The sequence below is a fragment of the Dermacentor albipictus genome, chromosome 1, assembly GCF_038994185.2.
Source record: "Dermacentor albipictus isolate Rhodes 1998 colony chromosome 1, USDA_Dalb.pri_finalv2, whole genome shotgun sequence".
In the NCBI taxonomy this organism is placed as follows: Eukaryota; Metazoa; Arthropoda; class Arachnida; order Ixodida; family Ixodidae; genus Dermacentor; species Dermacentor albipictus.
In genome coordinates this window covers 2,839,879-2,854,764 of record NC_091821.1, presented here as the reverse complement: position 1 = coordinate 2,854,764, position 14,886 = coordinate 2,839,879, and the positions used below count along the sequence as shown (strand labels likewise).

At 47.1% G+C, this 14,886-nt stretch overlaps 1 protein-coding gene across 5 annotated transcripts in view; it reads right to left on the bottom strand.

Moving 5' to 3' along the window:
- Positions 1-14,886, bottom strand: part of LOC139054626 (acetylcholinesterase-1-like) — a 1,099,423-nt gene that overhangs the window by 427,546 nt on the left and 656,991 nt on the right. The gene's annotated exons all lie outside the window — the stretch shown is intronic.

Sequence of the window (14,886 nt, the reverse complement as noted above, 5' to 3'; positions counted from 1 at the left end):
ATTGCCGTACCAAAAAAGACACGCCACTGAGTCATACAAGAGAGACATGGACGTTCCGAAAGTGGCTACACCACCGGCCTGTCCCAAGTGATGCATTTCATGGCGGCTACGCCTTCCAGTCAAATTTCAAAAAAGAAAATGAAGCAGCAGTTTTCGCAAGGTGCCGTGTACGAGACAAAGTGCGTGCGCAAATTCGCTTGAACAATTAGAAATTTGTGATTCCTGAATGAGTTCATCCCATTTAGCATTGTTCTACTGACCAAATAGGGAGGGTGTGGTCTTGAGAAATTGTATAAGGCGCAATAGCATAATCCGTGAAACCATTACCTGTGCCAATATTTACGAGGCGACATTCCTAGAACGTTGCATTTGTGTACATGCGGCCTAGGGAAATTTCCTGGCGAATGACTTTGAAAGTAGGCTTTCCTGAGAAAAAAGAAACAGTGTCGAACAAATGTGGACGCTAGAGGAGATAACGTCCACGTACATGACTGTTCCACGTATTCTCTGTCTAAATGTTGATTATATGTGTCTATTGTGTAGATGTTTTATTTTTATTATTCACTTACTTCTTATCTTAATCACATCCTACATCCTTTAGGCCATTGTATTCTTTTGTACCGGCTGCAATATATTTTGTGAAACCTGCAAGCAGGCAACCTCTTTCATACAAATTTATCTTGTGACAGTTTGTGGGAAAAAGACAGAGAAATGGTTGTTGATTGCATCATGTTTATACAGGAACTAGTATCTAAGAAAGGAAATATGATAAGTCATGTGAACAGGTATCATGGAACATACGGGGAAGTTGGAGGATGTCAATTCAAGACGATGAGCAATACGAGAACAAGGTAAAAGTGGAAGCGAAGGATTTGGCAAGTAACGACATATGCTTTTCTCGGTACAGTATATAAAGGCAGGGTTCCTCTAAAGGGGAGAAGGGCTAGGGGAGGTGGGCGAGGCAACGACCGAGGATGTGTTATCAGCGAGGGTGAAGAATTGAAAAGAAAGGTGTGCTATTCAACGTTGATTGGGAAAGTGAGGTAGCGCCGTGTGTTATCAGGTTGACATGTCACTGCAGGTTTCTTTCTTTCATGGAAGGGGCCTGGACGACAGGTGGCGGGGGGATCATCTGCTCCTACAGAGGTCAGTGAACTATCGGGTCTCTGCAAGGGAGAATTAAAAAGCGGCAGAAAATGGTGCTCCTAAAAAATATTCACATGGAATAAATACATAAATAAAAGAAACGGAGGAAAGGAAGAATATACACTAAGCAACCCACTGAAAAACAAGCAACTGCTACTGCCTATAGCATTAAATTTATCATAGTACAGCATAATAGCAAATTATCATAGCACAGCACAATCTAAATATCGCTTCATGATGCCCAACATCAAAGAAGTGGGTCGGTTTTGTTTTCTTCCTAAAGTAGATAAGGTTCCCATGGAAGAAATATTTACAGCAGAAACTCCAGGTCAGCCTATAGTGTCTAACAACAACGCACCTAGTGTGTCTAAATTCTTAAATCAGAACCTGACAAACATTCCCGCCACCCTCCTATCTTTGCTTCAAGACCCCGCACTTCAGTTTATTGACGGCATCAACCCCAACCAAATCCTTTCCCACCGCGCTAGCTATTCTAGTCATTTGGATGTCTCAGCCCTTTACAGTGACGTATGCATGAGTGAAAGAATTGAAGCCGTATCGAAATCCCTCGCAGTAAATTTCGAAGCGCACGCTCCTGAAGTTCCCCTGTCACTCCTCACGCTCAACTATTGGAATTCGATTCCATTCACTACGTCCAAGCTTTCCCCACTAGCATGGGAACACCATCTTCTCCCACGTATGCTAAATTTTTTATCGGCAGCATGAATCAAACCTGATAAAACCGTGCCCTTCAAAACCTCACACCAATCTCCATTACATTGATGACATATCTGTAATAAGGCAACATGGCACAAGCGCGTTAAGTGACCTTATTAGCCATTTCAACAGCTATCACTCGAGTATGCACCTGTTGCCCGACCAATTGGATCATCTTGAGTCGCCATACTGACTGCGCCCCTTGCTGGTATCCCTGATATATGAAAATAGCGGTACGATACTGAAGTGAACCCTTGCTGTAACCGGGAAGAAGAAGCACAGCGGATTAGTAAGCCGCGTCGAACTATTGCTCACACGCCGACTAAGAGCACTGGGGCTCCGCGAGTTCTTGATATGGCACCAGAAGATGATGATGTCAATAATCTGAATTGCCCGACCATGCGGATCATCTTGTGTCGTTGAATTGACAGCGCACTTGCTGGTATCACTGGCAGATGAATATAGAGGTAAGGCACTGAAGTGAGTCCATGCCGCTACCTGGACGAAGACGCACAGCGCACAGCAAGCCCACTACAGCACCGGGCAGAGGCATCTCTTCATATGGGCAGCAGAAGATGATGCTGTCGTGGATACGAATCGTTGGTATGCTAGATGGACGACCGTGAAAACGTACATGTTGCCCGGCCAAGCGGATCATCTCGCATCGTTACATTGGCAGCGTAACTTGCTGGTATCCCTGGTAGATGAAACTAGTGGTAAAGCGCTAAAGTGAACCCATGCCGCAACCTAGACGAAGAAGCGCATTGCACACTAAGTGCACTAGGGCCACCGGGCTACACCATTTCTTCATATGGGCTGCAGACAGGGGCACTGCGAGGGAGTGGGGGGCTTATGGAGCTTCATCCCCCCCACCTCCCGACATTGTTTCGCGCTGCCCATGCATAGCCGACCAAAGGAACCCCCGGCGCCGGAAATCATTCTGGATTGTGTCTACAATATCTTTTTCACGCTCCAAAAGACATTTCACCGCGAACATTGTGAACTCGGGCTGGATTTCGCGGCAACGCCCATGCACAGGGAGTCACATAACGAAAGCAGCCCCATCCGAGCACAAAGTTTCAAGGGCATTTTGATGGCGAGCGGGCTCGCCGCGGCATCTCGCTGAGGCCGCGGAATCTCATAGAGCGCATGGATGTCAATTCCTAAACTTGATGGGCATAAATCTCATAACTCTCGATGTGAAAGGTGCATTGACATTTAGGTGCATTGAAAGGTGCATTCACATTTTGATTGAAGGTGCATTGAGGTGAAAGGTGCATTGACATTTTCAATTGCGGAACCTTGTGGGTTTAATGTTGTTTAAACATTTGAAGCCAAAGGTCTACTGAGTTTTCTAAAGTCTTACATCGGAACATACGACAAGACAAGCCAAATCTACACACTAGCAGACAAGTTGACAAATCATGCAGTGAGGTCCGATGAGACGAAGCATTGTGGTGGTTCATTTGTGCCATCATGTCAAATAAAAAATATTAACAGTTTTTTTCGCCTACGCCAAAACATCCATGTCAAGACACTATAGCGAGTCAGGGTAAATACGTTCTTCATTATTTTTTCTACTTTGACTTTCATTCGCGAGGACACATTGAGCCTCTTTAATTTTTTTTTCTGTTCTCGCTACCCTACCGGCGGGCTCCTGGAGCCAGCCAGAGCGCATACGTTTTCCTCGTGTTGCCCTGACCACCACGCGGCGCACTTCGGTGAGTGTTCGTTTTGCTCTGGCTGAGTGGATTTTCGCTTGGTAGAGTTTTGGACATTTTCTGGCTAGCAGACGAGAAAAAGAAACAATGGCCACTCGCTGCCATCGCTGTGGGGACTCGACGGATTGCACCGCGTTCGCTTGAGCGCAACCTGTCCGGAAATTCTTGTCTCGCAGGTGTAGGATACCGAGCAGTATGCGTATGGTTCTCGGTGGGCCAAGTGTCTCATGTTTGTTTTTTTCGATATTCCTTTCGTAGCCACATTACGTGCTCAAAGCAGGCATTAGATTGTGGCCAACATACTTTCCTATGCGTTTTATTCATTTCAGTGCAGCCGCCCCAGAGAAGGAAAAAAAATACATTGTTGCGGCGCAGCGAATTTTCGCATGGTGAAAGTTCCATTTTGTTACTTCTTTTGCGGAAAGTAATAGGGCATGGGGCGTTTCAGTGGCCGGTACTCCTATTACACTATTGCAACAGCAATTATATGGACAATCCAGGCGCATGCGTGCCATCACCGTCGCCCTCATGTTTTGTATAAAGTCCAAGGGCGATAATATTGTGACGCCGCGTCGCATGCTGTATATGCGAGTGAAAGCGTAAGTGTAAGCGTGCGGCATGGGTGAGCGCACGATGGTGGCTCAGTCTTGTGTGTGCAAGGGAGAAAAGCGCGAAGGAAGCGCACCTCCTTTCGTCGCGCACGATAATACGGGGCCAGTGGATGGAATGGGGACGGAATCTAGGATTCTATGAATCTGTGATTGCGCAGCATGTTTATTTGCCTTGTTCCACGCATTATATAAAGTGACTTTTTCTTTCATACCTAGATTTATTGGATACTTTTACGTATATTTTAATATCTTGTTGCGAGGTTTTGTGCATACGTGCAGTGAACTTTGTTTCCAGTGACAATTTCTTGCCCTTTATCAAGCTGCATTTTCACATTTGTACATGCCATATTACGTTTGCATCCGTAATGCACGAGGGCGAGTCAAATGAAAGTAAGCCTACCCTAAACGCGCAATAATGGTTCGGTTCACTATCTGCGAGGCATGCACGTAGCAGAGCCGCACCTCTCACTTACAAAAGTGAGACGCAGGTGTGAGGATAAATGTAATTTAAGGCTCTCATACACTGAGTTGAACATGGTTGCGTGACATAATGGACACTCCCAAAGTTGAACAGCCTGGTGTCGCGTAGTTTTTTGGCAGCTGAAGGTGTTTCCCAAAAAGACATTAGTCGCCGTATGGCTGCACTGTACGTTGAACATTGCATTTCATTGGTCATTGGCAACCTGCTATTCATGGTCTGAGAATGCCTGCCAAACGCACCCCAGAATGAGCTGGGGTGCGTTTGGCAGACATTCTCAGATCATGAACACAGGTTGCCATTATCCCTCAAGAGAAATGTGTATAATAGCTTAGTCTTACCAGTACTCACCTACGGGGCAGAAACCTGGAGGCTTACGAAAAGGGTTCTACTTAAATTGAGGACGACGCAACGAGCTATGGAAAGAAGAATGATGGGTGTAACGTTGAGGGATAAGAAAAGAGCAGATTGGGTGATTGATGATTGATGATTTATGGGGTTTTACGTGCCAAAACCACTTTCTGATTATGAGGCACGCCGTAGTGGGGGACTCCGGAAATTTTGACCACCTGGGGTTCTTTAACGTGCACCTAAATCTAAGTACACAGGTGTTTTCACATTTCGCCCCCATCGAAATGCGGCCGCCGTGGCCGGGATTCAATCACGCGACCTCGTGCTCAGCAGCCTAACACCATAGCCACTGAGCAACCACGGCGGGTCAGATTGGGTGAGGGAACAAACACGAGTTAATGACATCTTAGTTGAAATCAAGAAAAATAAATGGGCATAGGCAGGACATGTAATCAGGAGGGAAGATAACCGATGGTCATTTAAGGGTAACGGACTGGATTCCAAGGGAAGGGAAGCGTAGCAGGGGGCAGCAGAAAGTTCGGTGGGTGGGTGGATGAGATTAAGAAGTTTGCAGGGACGACATGGCCACAATTAGTACATGATCGGGGTTGTTGGAGGAGTATGGGAGAGGCCTTTGCCCTGCAGTGGGCAAAGTCTTGAACACGTGACGCAGGCAGTGCGCATGCGTCACGTGTTCAAGACTATTTAAGCGAGCTGCTCGAACACGTTTGTTTATTTTGCCTGTGAACAAGGTTCCCATGTGCCGAAACGTCTTGTTTTCTTTTAAATCTTTAGTTGGTTGGCGAAGTGCCCCGGGTTTTTGTTTACCTTTTAACCATGTTTCATCCCGACCAGACGGGCTTCCGCCAAACACTGAACTTCATTGATGTTGAGAATCAAGATCGCACAAATAAGGAAGGCGGCGGGCTTCTTCTTAACGACAGATGTTCTCATATATACATGCATTATTGTGGTTCATCGTATCAAGAGGATAACTAGGCGGCAGAGTGTAAAGGAGAAAGAAGGGGCTGTAGCCGGTAGTTACGTGCTGGGCGGTATTAGATGCGTAAGTAACGAAAGATAGAACGTTGTCGCAGTACTTCTGATGCGTCGAGACATACATGGACAACATGTTCGTGAGAGTTTTGTTGGTGGGTTCCGCAAGGCCCTTTCTCTGTAGATGGTACGGCGTAGAGTGTCGAAAACTTTAACAGCGTAGGCGAGGCGTCTCTTCAACCACATCTGCAGTAAGCTGTCGCCCACGATCGCTAATAACAACTTTAGGATGCCAGTGTCGGAGAATGATACAATGTAACAAGAAAAGGCATGTTGACTGCAGTAGCCGATGGTATTGCAGCCATATCACAGTAGCCTGTCAGGTGGTCAGTGCACACTACGATCCAACAATTTCCGCTACAGGACCATGGAAACGGGCCGAGAAGGCGATGCCATCTTGCTCGAAAGGAATCCTTGGGGCTGGCACAGCGTACACTCTACCAGCAGGAGTATTTGTGGGACGTTTGTGACATCGACATTCGTTGCATCTAGGCACGCAATGCCGCGTCGTCTGACGCATATTAGGCTAGTGAAATCTTTCACTTTTCGGGACCACCAGGAGATATTGTGAGCCTGTGGTACAATAGTTCTTGTATAGAAGCCCCATACGTGTGCAAAAACGGTTGGCCGTTAATTTCTGTTTTGTAGCAAGCATTTCTTTTAAAGTGTCGTCGCTTTGCTGCTCAGTCTTAAATGTATTCAGGTTAGGAAATGCGGTCTCCAAGTATACGGTGTAGCCGTCAAAGTTGTCCGCATGGCAGTCCATCGTGGGAAGCGGTACCCGTGACAGGCAGTCGACGTCGGCATGCCGTCGACCGCTTTTATATGAAACATTGAAGTCGTACTCCTGTAGATGTAGTGTCTAAGGTGCAAGCCTACCAGATGGATCAAGCAGATTGACGAACCAGAACAAAGATTGATGGTATGTGACGATGGTGAAAAGGCGTCCGTACAGGTATGACCGAAAGTGGCTGTACTGCGAAAATCACCGCGGGACATTCCTGTTATGTGACGATGTAATTGCGCTCGGGCTTGCTTAGAGAACGACTCGCGTATCCTACGACGTGTTATTTGGTGTCGAAGTTTTGAGTAAGAACAGCGGCAACACCAATACCGCTAGCATCCGTGTGCGGTTCTTGGGGAGCCAAGGGGCCGAAGTGTTTGAGAACTGGGTGGGACGTCAAACGGAATTTCATTTCACGAAAAGCACATGCACATTCTGGCGTCGAGTCAAAGTTAACGCCTTTTTCAAGCAGACACATCAGCGAATGTGTGATGTGAGCGAATCCGGGAATAAACCGATGGAAGTATCAGCAGAAGCTCAAGAAGCTGCATAGCTCTTTTACTGAGTGAGCTTGCTGAAAGGCTTCGACCGCAGCCGTTTTGATGGATCAGGTCTTATGCCCTCTTTCTCGACTAGGTGGCTTAGAAATCGTTTTTGGCGTGCTCCAAAGCGACATTTCTTGGAGTCTTGTACGAAGCGTGCTTTTCCTAGGCACTCTAGTACAAGAATAAGGCGAGTGTTGTGATTACTAAACTTACGTCCGAAAATCACGACAGCATCCAGATAACCCATGCAGACATCCCACTTCAAACCACGCAGAATGTTCTCCATGAAGCGCTCAAAATTTCCAGGCGCTTTACACAGCTCGAACAGCATCAATTTAAATTCCAAAATTCCCTCTGGAGTAACGAATGCCGTTTTTTCCTTGTTTGTCTTGTGCATCAAAATTGCTAGTATCCGGACTGCAAGTCTACACTCCATAAGTATGAGGCGGAAGAAAGGCAATCTGTAGCAACATCAATTCGTGGCAAACGGTATACGTCTTTCTTGGTAATGGCATTGAGGCGGTGGTAACCAACGCTAAATCGCCATGCGCCATATTGTTTTTGACTAGAATTACTGGGGCTGCCACTGACTACTCGACTCTTGGATAACGTTTTTTCTTTAGTATGTCACAGACTTGGTAATTGATCATCTTGTGCTCGCACCAAAGGTGGCACCCGGTGTGGATTTTGTTGCAGAGGCTGGTGAGATCCCGTGTCTATGCGATTCTCTACACGAGAAGGGGGAAAGGATGGCGGAGCCTCTTAGTGGGAAACGTCGAACACAGCGAAGTGTTCTCTTAGACTATTTGCCAGTTCCTGACGTTGGTTATACTGAGCGATTTGTTTATCATAACGATCACGGAATTGTCAATAGCACATGCATCCAAATGGGACTGATCCTTGGCATCAGGGGCTTCTGCTAGGATGGCGAGCGCCAATACTCTACGTTCATGAATAGTCGTAAGTTTCAGACCTTCCGATAGTATTGTGGGTTCATTGGAGCAGTTTATCGTTCATAAGACAGTACGCCCGCGATAACCGACAGCGTACAAAAGGGCACTAGAGCCTTCTTCTTAATACAACTAAGGTGAACCGGCTCTACGGTAGCGTCAAATGTTCTGTCGGTTGCAGGAGAACAGGCGACTGGGACACACGTGGCAGACAACGGCTGTGCGACGGTACCTGCGGACACACACACGGTAGTTTCGTAACACGACGAGCGCTCCACAGATACGGCTGGAAGGCTCGAATCTACAGTAATTTCTCGCGTTCGGCAATCGACATTGGCACCACACACCTTCAGAAAAACGAGGCTCAGAATTACGTCATGCATAGCATGAGGCAAAACCACGAACTACGCGTTAAACGTTTCATAACCCAAGCTAACTGCTGCACGGTAAACACTTACAGGGTACAATAGTTCTCCACTGACTCCACGAAACACATCGGCGCGGTCTCATGAAAACAGCACTTTTCGTCGTAGCAGGCTTTTGAATACGTAGCTCATTACGGAAACGGCCGCTCCAGTGTCCACTAAGGCCATTGTTGAGACGCCGTGTACACATACACAAATCTTATTTTTAAACACGTAAATTGGTGGAGGTATTTCTGTCATAATCGAAGACTGTCCAGCGGCCTCACCTCCAATGGCCGCGCTCACTAGTTTGCCGGCGAAGGCGACGGGTAGCGGCGCCGGGGAGACGGGGAACGGCCTACGCGAGGAGGAGGTGGGGGTGTCAAGCTCCGATCCGAGGCCGGTCAACGGTTTCGCAGTGTTCCCAGCGTCGCGTTGCACATACTGCGTGGATATGTTTATCAACGCGTTGCTGGCCAGATATTGTTGATCGGTAGTACCTAGGCGGCTGGCGGCGTTGTGGGGCCACGTCTAAGTACCTGGCGATGTGGCCCTGGATACCACAGTAGTAGCCTACGTGGTTGTCCCGTGTCATCTTCCTTCGTCCACCGTTTTATTTAATGCCTTCGTCGTAATCATGTATAACCAACTCTCCCACCAGCACGTGCTCAGTAAAATAATCTTGTAACTGTAGTGCCGGGTCAGTAGTTCCTAATGAGTCAAGTTTGTAAAATAAGATGTGGTGATTTATTTTCTCGAAATTTTTCGGTAAGTCTACAAATACATAAGCTGCGTGATTACTTTATTCATAGCGAATTTTAGATTATGAGGTAGCACAAGCTAACTTTAGATTTTATACTAACCAGTCATCCTGAAAGCCTATCCTCACTAACGTATCTCTATGAGATTAGTGATCACAAAGTTATTCATAATGTTTCAGTTTGGCTCCCCCACCACGCGACGTGGACAGGACAACTTGTTTATATGATAAAACTAACTATGAGGCTTTAACTAAGAAATTAAACATATTTTCCTGCATTTCCACATGAATTTCTTAACCATTCCATTGATGATAACTTAGGATCAAAAACAAACTGTGTGTATTAAAGAATCAATCAAGTTTTTAGTATAATGTTTTGCCCCAATCAACAATAAATCGTGGTTTACGAGATCTGTAAAGCATTAGGAAAATAAAAAAGCACGTTTCTCGTGCCCTTAAAATTAAGACGTGCTCGAATGCGCAGGAGAAATGATACGCCGCCGACACTACGTACCTAATTTAAATTGACGATAGCAAGCGATGTTTTTTTCACTATGACCTGCCAAACATATTAGTTATTAACCCCAGAAAATGCTGGCAAGTGATAAACCCTGAACAAGCGCGCATCATTATTCTTACCACAGTCCTTACATGTTTTCTGGTCACGAAACCCCGTTGTCACGCAATGGAAGAGGTTTATACGCCGCTCAAAGCTTCCGCGACGCGGCGCCACTGTGCCTCAAAGGGCATCGTTCGCGAACCGAAACAGTTGCGGGGTGCAGCACAATCTGACTGATTGAGTGATGCGTTTTGCGCTAGGCTATTTTTTGAGTTCTGGACTGTTTAGCTGAAGTGGCTGGTTGGGACGACGATGCCGAACATGTGTTGCCTGCCGTGGTACCAATTCATCCACGCCCGGTCGCTGTTTTGTTTACTGAGGGACACGGGGCAGCGCGGGATATGGAGGCGGGTCATACGGTGGCAGGAAAGTGGTAGTTTTAACTTTGCAAATATACGCCTTAGTATGCGAAATACTTCGACGTCTGGGAAATCATCACTGTCTACCATTTCGATATAAACTGCGACGCCGGGTCTCTGGAGAGTGAAAAGCCGACGCTGAAGCCTAGCGCCACTACAAGGATTTTTGCAAGGCTTCCAGCGTATCATAAAACCCAACCTCGGTGACACTCATCGACAGTTCGACCCCCTGCAAACGATCGCGCGAGTCGTTAGATACGATTCAAGAGCTTCGATTTTTTTTTTCTAAAAATTGTCTGAGTAAGAAAGAACTGCGGTATTGGTACTCTGGCTACTTGTGCTCGTTTATGATTTGATTTGCCATGTGGTATGAAATACTTATGCTTTACGCTTGGTTAAGTATGCAAACAATCGATTATGAATTCTGCATTTAGTGTCATTCGTTTTCTGGTGTTTCCTGCACCGCAATGCTTATATCCCATGTTTCGATGTTCTTTCTTTATGCTTCTCAGTGCCATGCTTTAAAAGGTTCTTGCATTCTGGATGGTGGAGCATTCATGCCCGGATGCCTCTTTGTGTTGTCTGTATGTCACTTATATTACATAAGAAATAAATGATCGTACTAGTGTGCTGTTTAGGCACCAAGACGTTTCATTTCTTTTGCGGGCATTTATTTTGCCCTTCATCATCTGCGCCTTATCATCATCATGTGTGTGCCCTCCTTCTTCATCGTGCGCGTAGTGGCATTATCATAGCAGACTGTGCCAAGGGTCCTTCGCCGCGTCTCTGAGGCTCAATAAATGTGAGCCCTTACTGTGACGTTAAAAGTGTTGGAGGAGCTTCTGGGTCCCCCGTCCTCTGCACGCCTTGCCTACCTTCGTTCAGGTCGCCGCTTTTGCCGATTGTCCGCCAGCATGTCGCAGGGCGAGCAGCCTAGCGCTTCTACCGTATTCATCTCGACACCGCAAGCCGCACCTTCTGTGATCATCAGTGGATATCACGTGGTTCTGTTCGTTGGTCTTCACGGTGAAGATGTTAAAGACTGGCTGGACGATTACTAGCGCGTAAGCTTGCTAATTGGTGGGATGACCTTCTCAAGCTCCGCCATGTCTCGTTCTATAGGATGGGTGTGGCGAAGACCTGGTTTTTCAACCATGAGATTGATCTCGCCGATTGGACCACCTTCAAGTGGCAGCTTCGACAAATGTGTGGAACGGCGGCGGTTCGCAACACCCTTGCGAAGAAAACTCTTGATGCTCGCAAACAACACTCCGTTTAGTACTACATATCGTACATCGAAGACGTACTTGCACTTTGTCACTGTTTCAATGATGCTATGGCTGAGTCAGACAGGGTATGTCATGTTCTTAAAGGTATAGGGACTCCGGCCTTCAACGCGCTCACCGTGAACAGCCAAGCTACCGTCGCTGACATCGTCTTGACGTGCTAGCGCCTCGACGAGTTCGAGTCCGTATGCTTGCAGCCGGCCTGCGAACACCGTTCTACATCGGACCCTGGCCTGCGTGTAATGATTCGGTCGATTACCCGCGATGAACTTCAATCACTTGGCTTTTCATCTCCATTGGTCCTTTTTCCTCAGCCTTCTAGTGCAGCTTTGCACGACGTCATCAAAGAGGAGCTCGCGTCCGTGGCTTGCTCTGCGTATGTTGACGCTCCTGCTCCTCGCCCCCTACCAACATAGACCCAGGTTGCTACCGCGCCTCCAACCGGCGTCTATTCAACGTTGCCTCCACCCACATACGCGCAGGTTGATGCCGCTCCTGCGCATATTGAGAGGCATATCTCCCCTCAATTCCACTTGAGCCTTCATCGCCCGAACTGACCGTACTATCCCCCAGCGTATTTAGTGACCCCTATTACCCGTCACAGTGTCCATCTCGTCCTATACGCTATTACTGTGGTTATCGCGGCCACATATCACGTTTTTGCCGCAAGCGCCAACAAGATGAGCGTCGCGGGTGCGACATGAGTGAACGCGATGTGTACCCTCGTGGGGCCACTTCTGAAAACCAGCGTTATGCTTCCCATCCACGCCGTTCCACATCTCCCCCCACAACCACCGAGACACCGAACGGTTACCCCCAGCACTAGAGGCCGCTCACCTTCGCCCTGCCGCCACTCCTCGGCACCGCTCCGGCTTGCCACGTTCACCTTCGACCATCGCCCGGGAAATTAAGTAATGCAGTTTTCGGGAGGAAAACTGCATTTACTGACAGGACTACAATTCCTCCAGGGCGCCCTTGTAATATGATGCCTGTGTTCGTTGAGGGTGTGCAAGTTGCATCTTTGGTAGACACTGGCGCTACTTTATCTGTTATGCATGCTGATTTGTGTAAGCGTCTCAGGAAAGTTGCAACGCCTTACGATGGACCACTGCTGGTTGCAGCTCAAGGGGACTCAAGGGATGATCGACGGCATTATCCACCACATAGATTTTGCTGTGCTGTCGCCAAGCTCCCACCAGCGCATTTTAGGATGGGATTCCCTTGTTTCTACATCTGTTTCTTTATGTGTGGGCACGTGTCGTACATATGACCTACGCCAATTATTCGCTTGGCAATGAAACGTACAAGCCACTTCGTCTGCTCACTGCAGAAGATACCAAGCTACCTCCAGGCTGTCAGCAAATACTATCACGTCCAACGTCATCGACCATCGAGATGCAATCGTGTTACTTTCTGCGCCTTGTTTCACAAAGGGCATATCTATTGTAACAGGCCTAGTTAGACTTGACAATGGGTCAGCAATTCTAGCCGCAAGGAACGCAACACCCTACAAAATTCTCCTTCGTAAAGGCATCATTTTGGCTTGCGTTGTTGATTCTAAGCCCCTTAAGTTCTGTCGTTCCCCTTAAAGCAGCGCACCCTGAAATCACTTATGCTGAAGATTCTTCCTCTACCTCAGCTCTTGTAGCTATAATCAGTCCCAACTTGACCCCTTCGCAGACGCAACAGTTACTTAGTTTGTTGAAGAGTCATGAAACTTCATTCGACGCCCATTAAATTAAATCTGTATACGCAATGCCTCAAGACCTCGAGCGTACCAGAATCTTGGAAGAACGCTAACATAACCTTAATCAATAAGAAAGGGAACACGAAAGACTTATAGACCGATCAGCTTACTGTCCGTTGCATCCAATGTATTTACTAAGGTAATCGCAAATTTAATCAGGAACACCTTAGACTTCTGTCAACCAAAGAACCCGGCAGCATTCCGTAAAGGCTACTCAACAATAGACCATATTCACACTATCAATCAGGTGAAAGAGAAATGTGCGGAATATAACCAACCCTTATATATAGCTTTCATTGATTACGAGAAAGCGTTTGATTCAGTCGAAACCTCAGCAGTCATGGAGGCATTACGAAATCAGGGTGTAGACGCGCCGTATCTAAAGATGCTGAAAGCTATCTATGGCGGCTCCACAGCCAGCGTAGTCCTCTATAAAGAAAGCAACTAAATCCCAATAAAGAAAGGCGTCAGGCTGGGTGATACGATCTCTCCAATGCTATTCACAACGTGTTCACAGGAGGTATTCAGAGACTTGGATTGGGAAGAATTGGGGATAAGAGTTAATGGAGAATAACTTAGTAACTTGCAATTCGCTGACATATTGCCTTGCTTAGTAACTCAGGGGACCCATTGAAATGCATGCTCATGGACCTGCACAGGCAAAGCAGAAGGGTGGGTCTAAAAATTAATCTGCAGAAAATAAAGTGATGTTTAACAGTCTCGGAAGAGAACAGCACTTTACGATAGGTAGCGGGGGCACTGGAAGTGGTAAGGGAGTACATATACTTAGGGCAGGTGGTGACGGCGGATCCGGATCATGATACTGAAATAATCAGAAGAATAAGAATTGGCTGGGGTACGTTTGGCAGGCATTCTCAAATCATGAACAAGAGGTTGCCATTGTCCCTCAAGAGAAAATCGTTTAACAGCTGTGTCTTACCAGTACTCACGTACGGCGCAGAAACTTGGAGGCTTACGAAAAGGGTTCTGCCTAAATTGAGGACGACGCAACGAGCTATGCAAAGAAGAATGATGGGTGTAACGTTAAGGGATAAGAAAAGAGCAGATTGGCTGAGGGAACAAACGCGAGTTTATGACGTCTTAGTTAAAATCAAGAAACAGAAATGGGTATGGGCAGGACATGTATTGAGGAGGGAAGATAGCCGATGGTCATTAAGGGTTACGGACTGGATTTCAAGGGAAGGGAAGTGTTGCAGGGGGCGGCAGAAAATTCGGTGGGCGTATGAGATTCAGAAGTTTGCAGGGACGACATCGCCGCAGTTAGTACATGACCGGGGTAGTTGGAGAAGTATGGGAGAGGCCATTGCCCTGCAGTGGGCGTAACCAGGCTA